General features: G+C 50.7%; 1 long non-coding RNA gene across 2 annotated transcripts; it reads left to right on the top strand.

The window, feature by feature from the left end:
• Window positions 1–7,231: 7,231 nt before the first annotated feature.
• On the top strand, window positions 7,232–12,999 carry LOC123480908 (uncharacterized). 2 transcript variants are annotated; one of them, XR_008427576.1, is made up of 4 exons: window positions 7,232–7,464; window positions 8,172–8,425; window positions 11,015–11,187; window positions 12,111–12,999. It is a non-coding gene; the product is annotated as an uncharacterized lncRNA (long non-coding RNA). The 2 variants fall into 2 exon arrangements; XR_006657056.2 differs by having other exon boundaries at window positions 7,233–7,464; window positions 11,015–12,999.
• Window positions 13,000–13,407: the final 408 nt, after the last annotated feature.

The raw sequence follows: 13,407 nt of genomic DNA, 5'->3' as shown, positions 1-13,407 counted from the left end.
AAGAGTATTGGTCAAGTATTTTGTAGAATGTCAACTTGAGTTTACCAATTTTCTTATTATTCAACTGGGCTTACGGGTTTGGGGGAGAAGAGCCCAGGGGTGAAGTGCCCTTCTCATTAGATCTCATGGAGGGTGTGTGGCCGCACGGTGGCGCATCGCTGGAGACGTCGCCTTCAGCCCTTGGTAAAGATGGTGTTCACCAGGTTTCCTCCCTGGAAAGTGGCTGTTTTTCCCTTTCCATACTCCACTTTTGGGGATCCGGTCCAGCCTGCCCTCCAGGGTGGGGGATTGAAGCTTCACCTCCTGGAGGGGGGAGTATCTACACGTATTATTAAAATTCTTCTGCGGGGAGATTTTCCCTTCTCCTTTATTTCTTCATTTGTTGAATCATTTAGTATAGAGAAAATTTCCCCTTTAAAAGATGGGAGAATAATAGCATATTTGTGTGTTTGTGGACATGATCCAACAGAGAGCAAAATATTGTGAGAGTTTCTTTAGTTCTTTTAATAAGTGTTGAATATTTTTTTCTCTGTTTGAATTTCTACTAGGCCTTTGCCCATATCATTTTAAACTTCACTTTTACCCAGAAGTCAGTTTCCTTAGGCCTGTTGGAGGTCAGAGGACCAGCTGACATCGGGGCACAGTTTCGTAGGTGGCTGCACCCTGGCTAAGAACTCTTCAGAACCAGACGTGAGGGCTGGTCACCCAGCAGCACCTCTGGGTGCTTGTAGGAGGGGTCTCCTCTCCCCAGCCCTCACCCTTCCCTCCTCCTCAGCTCCGCAGCCCACAGGAGCCCAGTGCAGGACAAGGAATTCCAGTGCTGGGGAAGAGCCCATGTTTTCCTTGGGTTAGGAAAGAGTGGACATCTGTCATGGGGAGCCATGGCAGCTCGAGCCCCTCAGAGGGGACTGTGGGGGCTGATGATGACCGTGGGGGAGAATTCTGGGGAAGGAAGCAGCAGGGGGAGCTCCTTGGCGCCAACTCATAATTCGGAACAGTGGGCTCTGTGTTTCTTCTGTCCCCCCTTTGGGAGGATGGAACTCCGAGGATACTGGCAGGGGCTCTGAGCCCTGGCTGGGGGCTCAGGAAAGAGGCAAGTCTGAGCACCCTCAGGCAGGGAAATGAGACATGAGAGACCTCAGAGGTCCCATTTAGAAACTCAGTGGTGGAACGGACAGCTCAGGAGAGACGGCCAGGACAGGCTCTTGACCACTGCCGGCCAGCTTACCACCCCCACTCCCACCCCCATCTGCACCCCGCAATCCCTACACACGGAAACCTCTCGTCTGGCCTCCAGCTGGGGAACTCCAGGCTCATACTCCTGGTCCCGCAGAGTGTGGGGTGGTGGAGAGAGTGGTTGTGACAAAGGTGACATATCCTGGGCGGCAGAAACGATCTCCAGGCATGCATTTTGCAGAGGCTAGCAGTATGGTGTCTACATAGTTGCACGTATCTGTAGATGAATCAGTCCACACCCTGCCGTGCCACCTAGAAGAACTGTTACCAATGAAAGGAAGGTGGTAAATTCCCTCTCATTCAGAGAACACCTCTCTCTTCTCAACAAGCTGCCCACAGGTTTCTCATCAAGATAGCAATTCATTGCATAGGGAAGGGAACTTACCATGCGGAAATTCCCACTTCCTCCCGAGAACAGTGCGCACAGCGAGTGTTAACCTTGGTGAGTAAGAATCCCCCTGTCCTCCCCACCTCTGATGGCAGCTTTTCTCTTTGGAAGACTACTTAAGTCTTATCCCAACTCTCCGTGCAAGTCTAAAAAATGCCCGGAGGTAGATGTAGAGTGAGAGTCGCCAGCATGAGTGACCTCATCGATCAGAGCAGATATCACAGCAGCATTTTTTCCAGCCCTGCATCTTCTGATGACAGCCTTTTGGTTTCCCTTTAGGGCAGCAGCTCTTCTCCCCGCTCTGTTCCTGTGTTTCCATAGGGGCGAGGGCACGTGGCCCAGTCCTGGCCCAGCATGGGACACCTCTCTAGCCACAGAGATGGACGCGTAACCCAAGCTGGGCTAGTCAGAGGCAGCTTTGGCGGGCGGCACCGCTAGACTGGAGTCTGGGGCACAGCTTTCTGAGAACGAGGCGGATGCTGAGAAAAGGAAAGCTAAGAGATGGACAGTGCTGAAAGCATCCTTGCTGCTCTCCAGCTGGTCCTTTCAGTTACAGAACCAAGCAAATTCCCTTCCTTCCTTCCTTCCTCCCCTCTAGGTGACTTATTTTGCTCTCTCTCTTGGATTATCCATCAATATGCAAATATGCTATTATTTTCCCATATTTCAGAAAGAAAGTTTTCTCTATACTAAATAATTCTCTTTTCTCCCTTCCTCCCTCCTTTTGTCCCTCTCTGCCTCCTCCTCCTTCCTTCTCTCTCTCTTTCTTTTCTACTCACTTTGGCTCAGTCCAGTTTGAGTTTGGTTTTTGTCTCTTGCACTGAAATTGTCCCAACAAATACCCCTGACGTGCCTGCCCACCCCCCACCCTTAACACTGTTTGAAAAAGGCTTAAGCTCTGTATTTTTTTCAGGTGTTGTGAGGCGACTGAACCATCACAACCCACACCCCTTCTGTTCCCTACAGCGTAAACTAAGAACATATTTTTAAAACTGAATGGATGTATCTTTCTATTATATAATTAATACAAAATTTATTTTTTTAATTAGAGAAGAGATGGAAAAGTACTCCCAATCCAGCTCCTATGAGCGTTGTAGCTATTTCCTCACCAATGCTTCCCCGGGCACGTTCAGAGGGTGATAGTCCTAGTGCGCATGACACGTGTGCTCTCCTCATCACCAACACAACACAGCCGCTGCTGTTAGCGTTCCTCCCCTCCCGCGGTTGTCGCAGCCTCCATTTTCAATGGCTCCCCTTTTGTGGAGGTAGAGTTATTGTGAGATTGGAAAGTGAATCACCTATAACCATATAAACCCACTTGTTTAGGTGGGAGCTGTTACTGTAACGAACCATTCTTTTACTGTTTCCAGGGACCTAGCTCTCATCACCTGGAGTTTGATTCTGAGTCCCTCCCCTAGAGATTCTGATTTGATAGACCTGGGGTGGGTTCCAGGAATGTGTGTTTCTAAGCAGTGGCCAGGTGGTGCCAATGCTGTGGGTCTCGCCGTGCAGAGCTCACCTAGGGGCCAAACTGTGTTTGCTCTTCATATTCAAGCCCGAGAGGCCCAGAGGTAGTTGAGTCCTACCTGTGGGTTTTCAAAAGCCTGTATTTTTCGTGGGAGCCAAGTTTCCAATGGGGGTATGACCTCCAGCTTCAGGCCTAAAGCCCCTGCCAACCCCAGTTTCCCACAACCTAAGAAGGGAGAATATTACCGGCAGGTTTCTTTCACTCTTCTCTTATAACTTCACTCATTTGGGTAGAGGCGAAGGGACAGGTTTCAGGGGCATCGGGGCCTCCAGCTCCATTTATTCTTCCTTGAGGGTCGGAGCCTATGTCAGGGGAGACGCTATGCTGAGGAATACCTGGTTTCTGTCCTCTAGAATTGACAGCCAATAGAACAACAAGCGCGAAACAAATAAATGCCACACAACCTGGGAAAGAGTGAGGGTGGAGGAAGCCCACAGAAGGGGCACCTGGACCCCAGAGAAGGGACGCTTGACTGGCCTTAAAGTTCGGGGACACTGAGCTGAGTAAGTGTCGGCAGTTAGCCGGGCGGAGGAAGGTGGGAATGGTATCTGTGGCCAAAGGAAATACAAAGGCAGGGGCAAGGAGCTGGGGACTGTCCTGGGGCTGTTCCAGGTGGGATGAAGAAACGGAGCTGGAGGGTGGGTGGGGCAGGTGCAGGGACGGCCCGGAAACTCTCTGGTCCTCGAGCCCAGTGTGGAGACAGTGTAGGACCATTTGGGGATTTTCAAGAGGTCTGTTGAGTGAAACGACGTGCTTTCTACAACTGATCACAAGTTCACCTCAAAGGCAACGCGTGTGGTCAATAGCTCCCCAAGCCCAGCTAGGCCTGCGCATACCTGGCCACCACACGACCCCATCGATAGCCCCTGCAGCTGGAACCACACAGCTGTCTTCAGGACGACGCACTGTTGCTGTGCTAGTGCTAGAGAGCCCGAAGAGCAGCGGATGAAATAAAATACATGCATATTTTCTCTGGAAAGCAGGCAGGGTTCCTATGGGAGCCCAGGGGTCAAACTCAGCTCCTCTGGCATTTGAATCCACCATCCTTGGCTGCGGAGCCCGATGCCCAGCAGCGTCAGTGTTTCTGGAAACTTGTTAGAAACACAGAATGGGGCCTGCTCCAGATGTACTACACCCCAGTTCACATCATAACAAATCCTCAAGTGATTGATTTGAATACCTGTAGTTGAACAAGTTGCCTTATTATTCATTGTATGAAAGGCGACTGAACACCTTGCGGAACTGTGGGCCATCGCAGTAGAAAGGTGTTTGAAAGGACTTGTGGGACCTGGGCTTCGGTTAGGTGAATTTGGGAAGAGCCCAAAAAAGGGGTTTGCTCTGCACTGGGTTCTGTCAGGAAGCGGGACAATTCCACGACTAGATATCTTAGTAAATGGCATCTATAAAGGAGGGCAGACCAGGTGGAGGCTAACGCTGCGATTGGTGAAGAAGCAGCTGCCACTCATATCAGCCAGGAGAGGGAGATGTTTAGTATTTTGGTTGTTTTCGTCTTTGCTTTGACAAAGTTGTGAAGTGGCTGTTCTGTCTGACTTCACTGCAGTTGCAGAGTGGCCTTGTCTGATGTTAGTGTTCTTCGAGACTGTTCATGTCCAACAAGGGGACATCAAGGCCGGCTAGCTTCTAGCAAGACTGAGACCTTATTGAAAGTGTCGGGCCAGGTGACAGATGTCAGGGGCTACGTTTGCTCTTCTCAACATTAAAGATTTAGAGTCAATGTTTTCATTTATGGATTCATATTTTTAAGGTTGCCTCGTGGTCCAGTATGTGTCCAGGGGCAGAACAGGAGAAAGCAGAGTGGGGAGTGCCTCTCCCAGCTCCCTTAAGATTTTAGGAACCCCAATCCTTGCTTTTACACCTCACTGGCTGTCCCTAGTTCCAAGACAGCTGGGGGATCCAGTCTTTTATGGGCACATCACCGCCCTTCCCAAACTCAGGTGCCTCAGCGAAGCAGAAGGAGAAACTGGGTACGGAATAGGCTACTGCAGTCTCTCTCAGAGGGACAAGCCTGGGCTCAGGAATGGGGAAATTCCAGGCTTTGAAGTGTGTCCAGATGTTATCTTCTCCTCCTTATCAATATTTAACATTCCCAACATTCCCACAACCAGACTTGGCCAGAACCTTTAGAGTAAGAAAGAATGAGCCTGTCTCCAAGGTTATTCTTGTAAGGTAGAATTTGCCTCTTCATGTTTTCCAAACCACTGGCTCGGAATGGTCTAAATACACAAGTCCGAACTGCCCATGGCCACGGGTGGGGGAGGTGCCGGAACAACAGGGATGTCTGTTAGAGGGTCGATCCCCTCATTAGGGAGGATAAACAGCGGGAAGAAACTGCCTAAAACAAGGTATTAGAGCTAAAAGAAGGGAGCATGACTCCCCTTTTACTCCGTACGCCAGCACAAGAGCCGGGCACCCCAAAGGCCACCAGCCTGTGTGTGCAGTGCGGTTACACTGGTGCCCCATTCACAGGGCCCCACCCCACTCCCGCCACACAGGAAACCACCATCTCAGGTAGGACTTCGCTCCCTCCATGAGTGTCGCCCACTCATTTTCCAGAAGTCCTCAAAGGGACCCCCCACGTGAACTCCACTTATAGCCTGCCAGTCGCCAGGGCCATTGCCTCATTTCACAAGACACCAGGCCTTGCGCTAGACAAATGATTCCGGTGTCAATGAGAGGGCCACGCCACTGAATATATGGAGCAGAGAGCTTATGGGGGAAAGACACGCAGTTATCTAATAAATATATCATTATAATCGTGGAAATGCTATGATTAAACAAAAATCTGATAGTGACCAGCAGGAGTTGGGGTGTTTCTCAAAAATGCCCTGAGCGTCAGATGTGTTTGCGTTTCAGGCACAAACAGTGTGCATTCTGCAGGAACAAGTTTGCCCCTTTGCATCCCCATGACTCACTCCTCACTGGCTTCAGACTTTGTTCCAACGTCACCTTCTCAGTGACGCCTTCCCTGACACCCGCCCCCACCCCACTCCCTAGTTCCTGTCCTTGCTCTATTTTCTCCACAGTTTTGCCACCTAACATCTCATGTATTGGCTTATTGACTGTCTTTCCTCCCCTCCACTAACACTCTGTTCCACGAGATCAGGGGGTTTTGTCTGGTTCGTCACTGCTGTGTCTCCAGTGCCTGAAAACGCTACGTGATGGGGCTTCAGTGAGCGTGCTGAATGAGTGCATGAGCGAGTGAGAGAAATGAGCAAGCGCAGGCAGTCAGGGCGGCTCCTGGAGCCTCGACGAGGAGCTCGTCTGTTTGCTTTGGGAAGCTGATGACGCCAGTGCGAAGGTGATTTGATTTGTTTTTTTATCACTGCTCCTCTGGCTGCTATTTTGGGCAGAGTGGCTTGGAAAAAGTCAAGTGTTGAGGTAGGGGAGGGGAACAAAGTGGAAGGCTGTGGTAGTCGCTGAGACAGAGAAAACAGTGCGTGGATAGGACAGCTGGACGTGGCGCTGGAGGAAAGTGGGCAGCTCCAGCGACATTTGGGAAGTGGACTTGACAAGACTTTCACTTGTGCCGAGTGGGATGGCTGTGGGAAGGAGTGGAACCTGACCCCCGGAATTCAGTAGCTTATGGTCAGGCAGATGGAGGGAAGAACAGGAATGGGGAGAGTCAAGGGTTCCCCTTGGGATGGGTTTTCCTCTCCTGCTCTGCCCCCACTGTTGACATTCATAGCCCTCAAGCCCTCAAGCTTGGGCCTCAGTCCCAGTGCTGCCATCAGGACAACACCCAAGCAGGGAGGACCGGTGGCCCTGTGGCACAGGGCCCTGAGACCTGAGAGGCAGCCAGTCCTTGTGGAGGCAGGCGATGCTGGATCCCATTCAGAGGAGGGGGATGTGCCCACCCCATCTTTGGGCCACACTTTGCCTGAGCCTGTCTGACTCTCACCCTTCTGAGGTCCAGAGCCTCAACCTAGTCTTTGGGGACAGAAGGGGAGCAGAAGCGGCAGACTGCACTGTGCCTTCCTCTCTCTGTAGCATCTCCTGCTCCACCCAACCTGTTTGGCTCCACTGACCACAAAGACTGTTGTGAATGTCCCCAGGGGCGAGGTGCAAACATTTAATTAATGAGCACAACAAACACACTGCCAGCTTAGCCCATCAGCCTCCTTCCACCAACCAGCTGGAAGGAGCAGGGAGAACTGGCCGAGTGTCAAAGCCTCCCACAGCCTTGACCCTGGCACGTGAGAGACACTCCAAAGGTTCTGCCCCAGAAGCAGGGAGACCAAGAGAGGCCTCTGTGGGCCCCACGTGCTGCACAGCGGAGTCCAGTCCTCCCAAGGTTTGCATGTTCTTGCTTCCCCTACGTTCTTTTCTGCCCCTGCTGTCTGTTCCCTAGATAAGCTCCGATCCCAACCCTACTTGTCCTGCCCACGCCAGCTCCTCCAGGAAGGCACCCCGGGCTCCCTTTCCTTCTTTGTCTGTGATTCTCCTCTGCACTCTTTGGCATCCAGATCTTTATTTCAGCATTGGGGTGGTGGGCAAGCAGACTTTGGAGCAGACAAAATGTACACTGCAGTCCCACCTGCCACTGTGTGACCTTGGACAAGGAACTTAACTTCCCCGGGCCCCATTCATAAATGGGAATACTCATGTCTATGGGAGAGGCTCCTGGGCGGATTAACTGGAACCCTGTTTGCAAATCAGCTCGGTTTTGGGTGTGGCAGAGGTCAGTGGTGACAAGTCTCGGAAATACTTGACCTCACACCAGGCACTCAGTAGGTGCACAGTAAGTGGATTAACTGGGCTGAACCTCCGTCTTGAGTTGCCTCCAGTGGGTTATGCATTAGGGTCCTTGTTCCCATTATTATATGGACTTGTCTCATATCTGTAGGACTGGAGAAGCACAAAGCTCATCTCTCATTTCCTCAGCAAAGATACAGTGGGTCAAGTTCACAGATTAGTGTAGCGGCTGGGTCCCCCTCAAATGGTAGAGAGAACATTTCTCACAAAAAATTTTCACTGTTCATCCAACCCTTTTCGTCACAGGCATCCCTGCAGCAAGAGCAATCTTTGAGGCAACCCTCTGCCTTGAAGACAGGTTCTAGAAACATTGTTTGAAGATATCTGAGGCGGCATGTGACCTGTTGCAGTGCCCAAGGCTCTGTCAAAGAGTGGTGAGGCCCCTATGGCACGCGGTAGTCAAGCACTCCCCTGTGCTTCCCGTCCTGAGCTCCGGGGCCAAGCCACCTGTTTTCTATGCACGTGTCTTCTGTCATCCCCATGACCGCCCCATTCCACAGGTGAGGAAACTGGGGCTTGGCAAGGTTAAGTCCCTTGTTCAAGGTCACACAGCTGGTAAGTAGCAGACCCATGGTGTCCACATTGTTTGTCCCATCCCAGCCCACAGTCCTGCCACTGGGCCACCCCCTTTTGTAATGGGGCAAGCGCTGACCTAACATTGGAGAATCCAGCTCAGAGTCAGGTGATGGGGTCTCCCACTGGAACCTCCACTTTCTAAATGTGGTGAAGGCTGGGGGAGTCGGGGACAAAAGGCCACCCTCCCACTGCCTGGACAAGGGGTTTTGGGTGGGGACTGAAATACACCACAGAATGAAAAAAAAATTTTTTTTTTAATTTATAGTTAACCAGAATCCTTCTTGCAGCAATTTATATGTCCATTTCCCCTAATTCAGGCGACTCTGAGCATGAGAAATATATTTAGCCATTTGAAGAGTGCTATTTAACCTATTACAGAGAACAAGTCTTTTGAATATGAGAATTTTCTGGAAGTCACATGTCATTTTCACTTTCACCTATTAAAATCGAAGCTGATATTGAGCAGTTAGAAAGCTTCACTGCGTGGGGGCAGCCAGCTGCTGGACCAGAGGTCATTGCTCTCTGGCAGTGGAGAGCAGCTCAGCAAGCTGCAGTCCTCGGCGCAAACCTGAGCTTATTTTGAAAGAAAGAAAGAAAGACTTGTGAAAAGGTCACAATGAGCCAACAGTAAAAGCTCAATGTCTGTCATGATCTCGACTGGCCGTGGGCTTGGGAGTGGGAGGCAGCACGTTCTGCAAGGCAGTGAGGGGAAACGGGGACGGAGGAAATAGAGTCCCCAGGCTGGGTGGAGCCTGAGGCTGGGAGGAGACCCCTTCACACATCTGCTTCCCTCATAAGGGATCCCTCACTCCCAGCTCTGCCAAGTGGAAACCAAAGCAGCCCTGGCCAGGAGCCAGAGCGAGGACTTACCTGGGAAGGACATCTGCTAAGCTCTTCGAACCAAATGCAAGAGCTGCTATTTTAATGATCATAAATTCTTACAGCAGGTCCCCCCAGGACCCTGGCTACCATGTCAGTGGAATCACTTTTCAGTTTACTGCATACAGAGGAGACCCAGTGCCCAGGGCCAAGCAGAGGGTCTGTATGTGTGTGAACACGTGTGTGGATGCACGCCTACGGTTTTCAGGATATTTGCATAACACATATCTTTTTGCAGATACCAGACAAACAGGAAGTTTCAGAACCTAAGCCATTTCCTTTTGCTATGAATCAGCAGCATCTTTTTCTCAGATAGAAGTGATGAAAATCACAGGGTACAACGCTGGCAGGTGAAGTATAGGAGAGGAGCACAAAGGTCTCCGAAGTCACTTTCTTTGTGGGGGGAGAGACGGCTTCCCTGGACACCTGCCCCTGCCTGCACTCCTCAGGTCATGGGTCACCACACACCTGGCTTCCTAGATTGCTTCGAGAGATGTTTGGATGCCAACCCTAAACACATTTAAAAACCAGTCTCCAGCCATACAACATAGGCTACACCAGTGCTGAGAACCAGACCCAGCCAGCAGGCCAGGGGAACCCCCGCCTCCTGGTTAGCCCAGGGTTGTGTCGCCAACAGGCACTTGGGAGTCACAAGCGCCCCTGGACTGGGGACCAGAATACCTTGGATCAGACTCCCCACTGTGCCAGAGAGGCCAGGAGCAAGCTGCTTTCCCTTCTGAGCCTCAGTTTCCCCATCAGTTAATTGGGGCTGATAGTGGCTCCCTGCTGGTTTGGGGATAGAAGCACAGGGAAAAGGCAGGGCATTAAGGCAGCAAAGAAAAGCACAGGCTTTGGAGTCAGACATCTGAGTTCAAAACCCAGCTCCTCAGTATCCTGCCTATGAGACTTGGGGCAAATTACCTAACTTTCCTGAGACTTAATTTGTAAAATGGAGATAAGAATATCTATCTATCTAGAGGGTTAAATGAGGTCATCACTTAGCACCAAGCACAGTGTGCGGCTCACAGTAAATTCTCAACAAACTGTAGCAGTTTTTTCACTGCCTCCTCCCCCTCCTCTTTTCTCCTGCCCACCCAATACCGCAAGACCTGTGGTCTTCACTGGTGAGGGCCCAGCACCTGGCTTGGCCTGTAATAAGACAATAAATCTGTTGAATGTTCCTATTTCATAGCAGGTGCTGAGGAAATATACCCATATAAAGTAAATTTACATGAAAGACACAGACCAAAGCATGCCTTTTTTGTTTCTGAAATTCCTAAAAGAGGAGCAGTTTAGAATTACAATCACATGCATCATGGACTTGGACAGCGGTCAGATCCAGGGTGTCCTTTAACTGCTTTCTGCCTCACTTCCCTGGTCTCTACAATGGGCACAACAGTAGTAACCCACCCACACTGGGTTGCAGAGTTCAATGAGATATGCATGCAAAACACTTAGCAAAGCACGCCGCTCATAATAAATACATGGAGGAGTGTGTCAGATGAAGCCCAGCTCCATGCCCCTGGAAGACTTGACTTTTTTCTGAAAGGATAAGCCTGGGAATGGCATGTCTCTTGCCTCATTTCTCTTGGTTCTCTCCTTCCTAACAGTGTCCTTTTCCCTCCTTGAACTAGTGGTCTTTTCTTCTTGAGGAATGAGTTGGTGCTTCTGAAGCCTGGCATCCCTCACCCCTGTGGAATTCCTATCTAGAGGACAGTGAGTCATACCCCAGTGACCTCACGCCACCACCAGAAGAGCAGGGATGCAGGAAGCAAGGCTCTACAAGGAAGACAGCACACTCCCCCAGGTATTTACTCTGGGACATGGTGCTCAGCTCCCTCCTCATGCCATCTGTGCCACAGTCCTGCTCACTGGTCACTCCTCCAAGAGTAAGTCTGGGACCCAGTGGACGCACAGGCTAGGAGCCAAGGTCTGGAGTCAGACAGCCCAGCTTCACCTCCAGGCTCTGCACACACAAGCTGTCTGACCCCAGGAAGCTCTGCTACTGTCTCTTGACCTCAATTTCCCAATCTGTGAAATGAGGGGCAATGCGAGTACCCAGGGCTGATACCAAGCATTTAATAACCAGCTTTGGCACTAACCTATGAAATGAATGCCAGCCAGTATCTGCTACAGGCAAGCCTGCTAAGTATTAGCTCTGCTAATTTCTACTGCAGAGGTTGTTATGGCTCCCAGCACGTTGTAAACACCCGAAACATTAGCCACCATTCTTACTATGTTTCTGATTAGCTCACGTCATGCAGTTCCTCGCACAGCCTGCAGTGGAGGGACATTCAGAGAAGTGGTGGCTGTAGACAGACCCAGCCTTGGTTTTTGCCAGGTTCACTCAGGCCCTCTTGCCTCTGCTCATTAGCAAGTCACAAAAGTTCTGGGGACGGGATAGGACCTTTGTCTACCTGCCCAAAGCAAATCATAGTGCCCCCCCTGCTACCCAAAGGGTAGGAGCTGTGTACCCCATGAACAACACTCTGCAAATCTCCATCACAGCAGCTTTGGCAAGAGCCGAATTCCTGGTGGCACGGTCCCTGAGTATATATTTATAGTACAACCTGAGCTGGCGTGTGGCTAGCATGTCCCTCGCTGGGCCCCTGTGTTGTCTGGAAGGAACAATCTAGAGATGTTTATTGGGCACATACCACTGAACGGCTCCGTGTCAGGGGCAAGGGGTGCTTCCCCTCACCGTACTCCTTAGACCAGCTTTTTAAAAAGATTCCCCAGGGTATCTGGAGCAAGGAGACAGCCATCCACAGCCATTAACAGGAAAGTCAAGGACACCAGGCCCAGCTGCCCAGAGACCCGGGTCATCTCTGCCCCAGGGAGGCCTGCTGGAGTCCACATCTGTTCACACCAGGACAGCCCACCGCTCACCCTGCAGGCCTGAGACCCCCTGCCTGGGCTTTGACTGCCTGCTGGGCCCCGTGTTGTGAGGACTCAGAGCAGCCAGCGCTCTTGGCAGTCCATCTGTGTGTGTATGGGGCTGCACATTTATGAAGTCCTCTCCTGTCTTCATAAAAGATGCTTCCACTGGGTCGAGCATGGAAGCAGGCCAGGGAGGGAGAGGACCGGACCTCAGAGCGCTGGCTCCCGCGTGTGACCTACCCACCACCGCCAGCTAGCCCCGATGGGTATTCTGGTAACTGTTTCATCACAGGACTGTGCTTTTTCAACACCGCAGTCTTCATGAACAGGACCCAGCAGGAATTCGCCCGTGGGTTTGTCTGAGCATCTGTCAATATGTCTGTGTATATTGATACTAACAATATAACACAACATTGTAAATATAAAGCCACCATTTCTTGTCTGTAAACTATGCTCCTGTCTCTAGCAGGTTAATACACTCTCTCCTTTGATGTTTAATTTGTCAAAACCCCCTGGTGAAGGAATTATAATAACAATAATTACTATAATAATTACACTTTTACTTATAATTATCAATAATAATAAAATAAATTTTATTTTTATAAATAATCATTTATTAAACTTTTTCAACATGCGAGGCATGATGCTTATGGTCCTTTAACTAACATCTCATTGCTCCCTCCACGAGGCCCATAAAGTGAGCACTATTATTACCCCATTTCACAGATGAGTAAGAGGAGACCAGGGACTCCCGCCCATATGTGCTGCCCCAGAGTCTGTGGGTTTCCCCTGCACTATCTGGTTTCTCTTCTCAGCCCTGCTTCTTCTCATTGGTCTCCCAGGGCGGGGTGGGCGGGGGAGTCAAGGACCAGGGGGCTGAAAAACGAACCCTCAGTGGGTATGGGTATGAGTGTGGGTGGCTGAATGGGCCGCTCCACCGCAGCATGCCCAGCAGGCCAGAATTCTGGGGGCTGGCTGGCTTCCCACTGCCTCCCTGCCAGTCAGTACAGACATGGTAATTCCCTCGTTAGCACAAAGGAAATAGTCTGGATGATCTATGAAACTGCACTGCCGGCTCCGTATTAGCCACTCATACAATCAGATTTACCTGGGGAGCTGAAATTAGAGGACAGAGGACTGAAGACCA

Source organism: Desmodus rotundus, chromosome 8 (genome assembly GCF_022682495.2).
Source record: "Desmodus rotundus isolate HL8 chromosome 8, HLdesRot8A.1, whole genome shotgun sequence".
Classification (NCBI taxonomy): domain Eukaryota; kingdom Metazoa; phylum Chordata; class Mammalia; order Chiroptera; family Phyllostomidae; genus Desmodus; species Desmodus rotundus.
The sequence above is the reverse complement of the archived record's forward strand: the minus strand, read 5'-3'. Positions and strand labels throughout refer to the sequence as shown.